Here is a 4,190-nt window from a genome sequence, read left to right as displayed (position 1 = left end):
GGGCTGGAGCGCCGGGGCGAGGGGGCGGAGCCGCGGCGAGGAGACACAGGGCCTGGCCGAGAGGCGGGAGGAAGGAACGCCGCGACGTACGGGGCCGGCCCCCCGCGCCGCGCTCCCCTCCCCCGCTTTCCCCTTCCCTAGCCCGACCCGGGACATTTGCGCGCTATGGGCGCGCGGCGGCCCGAGGGGCGGGGCCTCGCCGGGCTACGCGCAGGCCCCCGGGCGGGCGTGTCACGTGGTGGCGGAGCGGCTTCCCTTCTCTGCGGGGTGGCGCGGAGCACCGGCGAGTGGGGTGTTACAGCTCCCCAGAAGTGTAGGCCTGGTTGTAGCCTAGCCTCACCGGGGCCCAGAAATACACCCACCCCGGGTTCGGCGCCCTGGGACACTGCTGGGGCATCCCTCTTGGTGGGTGAAGGAAGGCGACAGATATCTCCATCCTATTTTCCAGATGGGGAAGCTGCCCTTCGGACTCACTCAAGCTTGTTTGCAAACCCTGAAGCTGTCCAGTCCACTTACAAGGCCTTTTCTTTTCCTGGCTTCTAGTCCAAGCTCTGCCCAGACGGCTGTGTGCACTTGGACAGGTCACCTTCCCTCTCTGTACCTATTTCTGTTGTGAAATTATATAATTCAAAGAAAGGCTGACAAAGGGGAACGTTGTGTGATTGGTGACTTTTAGGCAGGGCCGCGCCAAGTTGGAAGTCCTCTGAAGGCAGGGAGATGCCACACTCATCCGCGCGTCTTTTTTGCCCAACTCGGCGCCTAACGCTTGCAAGACACAGCAGAGTGCTAGGAGCCAGTCCCAGCAATAGGAGTAGATCTCACTGAGGCGCACAACTGCCCGATGGCGTAGGCGGTGTTAAATTCATTTCGCCACGTCAGAGCTAGGACCTACAAGACCTGCTTTAGCGGCCAAGGCTTGAACCACTAAGTAAGGCCAAGGCATTTCTGTTTAAAATAACGTTTTCCAGGTAATGCAAATGCACCACGGTTCTATTCCCTCTTCCAGAGCCCCAAGAAGTGGACCACAAAAGTCCTGAAATCTCTCCCTGGGCTTTCCTAAGCAGAACTTGGGGTTGGATTATTTGCCTTCTAGCACTCACGTTTTACTGTCAGCTCTTAAAACTCAAGCAGTGTCTTTAATGTTCAAGACAGCCCATTGGTAGGTGATCAATAAAGATAAATGTTAAATAAATGGCATACAGTCCATGAGTAGAGAATACAAATGTCTTCTTGGGACTCTCCCCCCAAACCCAAAAATTCATCTAATCCTTTCCCTCCCAACCTTATTCTCAATTGAGCCCAGCTCAATCCCACACCTGTCTCAGTTGGATAGGCTTTTTAAAGGAAGAATTATTAGCACCAGCGATAAGCTGGTAAATGTTTGACAACCATCTCCCAGAAGAGAAAAAAAAACACACCCAAGCCCCCGATTTGTAGCATTTGCTGATTTCAGTGGTGTATAAATACTCTCATGGCCAATTTCCTGCCACCACTGTGAAGTCACTGAACAGCATTGAATTAAAACACCAGGCTCTAGTGCACTGCTGAAGAATGCACCGTGGGCCACAGGCCATGATAAAGTCCATGTGTTTTCTCACTTAATCCTCACAAAATACAAGGTAGGCATTAATATCCTCATCTCACAGCTAAATCCAACTTTTTTTGATGTGAGTGGCACAATTCTAAACCACGCTAGTGGATAACAAGGTCCCTGCCCTAAGACCGTTTTTCCATTTTTTGATGTGACATTTGACATCAGGACTCAGTATACACCTAAACACAAAATAATACCCTTACTAAGTGTGATGCCCCTCTTAATTTTCTACTCTATTTTATTTTCTTTAAATGCAGGTTGCACTCCACGAAATTGATTTTGTGACCCATTAATGGGATGAAACGGTCTGAAAAACACCGTGTTGAGGGCTGCTGTTTTCAGACAAAGCCTGCTTACAAACTGTGAGTACCAGTGACCCAGAGCCCTCTCCTAAGTGCCTGATCGACCTGTGTTTCCCACGCATCTGCAGGGGCTCCAGGTCTCCTTTCTGACCATCCCAGCCCTTAGAACCACCCTGCTCCTCTTCCTGACCTTTCCCACAACACTTCTCAAGATGAATGCAGGGAGCACACACTAGAAGTGGAAGAGAAAGAGAAAGCAAAAGGGCAAGAGTTTCAGTAAACAAGGGAGTGGCATGGACACGCCAAGAGATAATTCACCCATGCTAAATTAGTCACTGTGGTCTCCCCCAATCTAACACCATGAGCTCTGCATTCTCTCCTGGGCCTCTGACCTCCCCCTAGGAATTCCTCCCTCTCCTCTCCTCCCCAGCTTCCTTTGAAGGAAGAGAGCCCTGCAGCTTAAAGATTGGAGGAGAGATGTGGGCATTCCCTACAACACAGCAGTGTCCCAAGATGACCAGAAATTCTTAGCTAGGATGGCCTTAAAAATACCTATCTCCCCCACCTCTCTGAGCCTCTTTTTTTCTGATCTGTAAAATGGGATTATTCACGGCTTCCGTTTTGAGAGCTGATGGATAGAGAAGTGTTTAGCACTGTGCCTGGCTGACCAGTGCCCAAGGACTGCGTGGCATGAGCTGTCCTCTGGATTTAGATGAACCCTCCTGGAGGAGCTATGGTTGTACCTCTGATCCCTCCAAGTCCTGTTGATTCTCCCAAGGAGCTAAACAGATGGTGACCGGGAGGACTCATTCACATTTTACTGCTCACAAGAAATTTAGTGTCCATCAAGAGCACTGATCATGAGCCATTCGATGTCTCGAGTGTTTTGTATCTATTTAAACCAAACATCTTACAGAAGGAGGAAGCACAGGTTATGTCACTTGCCCAACAAGGTCACACAGTCAGCCAGAGCCAAGTTTCGAACCCTGGCTGTCCTGCTTTACCACAGGGGTGCAACAGCTGGGCAGGTCTTTTGCCTCTCATTTGGAAGGGGATGGACTGGGACTCCTTCAAGTCAAACTTGCCAGGTCACCCAGCAGATCCCCTGGCGCACCACCATGTGGACTCCTCTCCCAGTGCTCCTTCCACAAGCCATGTCAGCAAATTAGAAAGATTTATGGGCTCCGAGCCACTCCCCTCTGCACTTAGGCAGCCTGCTGTCACATTTTCCAAGGGCAGCGCTTTCCGGTCTTCTGCTTATCGAGACCCAGCTCCCTCGAAGGCCCCACCATATCCCCACTCCATCAGAGAGGCCTAATCACACGAATAGACCACGTTGTGACTCGCTCCAAGCAGTGTGTCTGGAAAACACAGCCCTCGCCCCCAAGTTAACAGTTAATGGGGAGGGGGGTGCGGGGAGACGTGAAACAGACAATTGCAATGTAATGAGGTAAGGGCCAGGCTGGGGGGACTCTGGGCACTACAAGGGCAGAAGGGGGCTCCTAACACCCAGAAGTTGTGGCTCAAAGAATGCCTGCAAGGAGTGACTTAGCAGCAGAAAGCTGCAGGAGGAGAGGAGCACAGGTAGGGAGACAAGAGTGATCCAGACCGAGGAAAAGCAGGCTTCCGGGACCTGAGGTGAGAGAAAGAAGAGCAGTGAAAGGTGCCAGAGGGAGCAGGAACCCGCAGAGGTAGACAGGAGCCAGGTGGACACAGGCAGGTCACTTAGTTGATAGCTCGAGGGCAATGGGGAGGCAAGGGTTTTAAACCAGGGAGTCACGTGATTGGCTTTGCTTGGCTGGATGTGGGGGGGGGGCGGGTGGAGGAGGAGGAGGAGGAAGCTGGAAGCAAGAGGAGTGGCAGTAATCCGGCCAGAGTCGAAGGCAGTCAGCAGCCACAGGAAGGAAGTGGATGGATACGAGAGGTACCGAAACGGTAGAACCAGCAGGACTGGGGGATTTGTCTGATGTGGAGGGGTGAAAGAGAGGAAAGGGGTCGCGCATCACCCAACCTCAGGCTGGCTGGTGGTGCCACTTACCAAGACAGGGGACCCAGGAGGAGTGAGTTTGGGTGCTGGGAGACAGCCTAGCTTAGGTGTTGGGTTGGGGGCAGGGATGAGCTCCCACGTGCTCCAAGTCTCTCAATTTTGCCCCTTCTAGTTTTTTCTTCACATCAACCTAATCTGCTCACCCACCCTGTGCTGAAACCCTTCATGGTGTTTGGGATCATATCTCAAAAAGCACTGGGGGGAAAAATCCCTTAAGTCTCCGATAAACTGTAGTGTAGGAACATAC

Source organism: Ailuropoda melanoleuca, chromosome 7 (assembly GCF_002007445.2).
Source record: "Ailuropoda melanoleuca isolate Jingjing chromosome 7, ASM200744v2, whole genome shotgun sequence".
Classification (NCBI taxonomy): domain Eukaryota; kingdom Metazoa; phylum Chordata; class Mammalia; order Carnivora; family Ursidae; genus Ailuropoda; species Ailuropoda melanoleuca.
Note: the sequence above shows the minus strand (reverse complement) of the source record.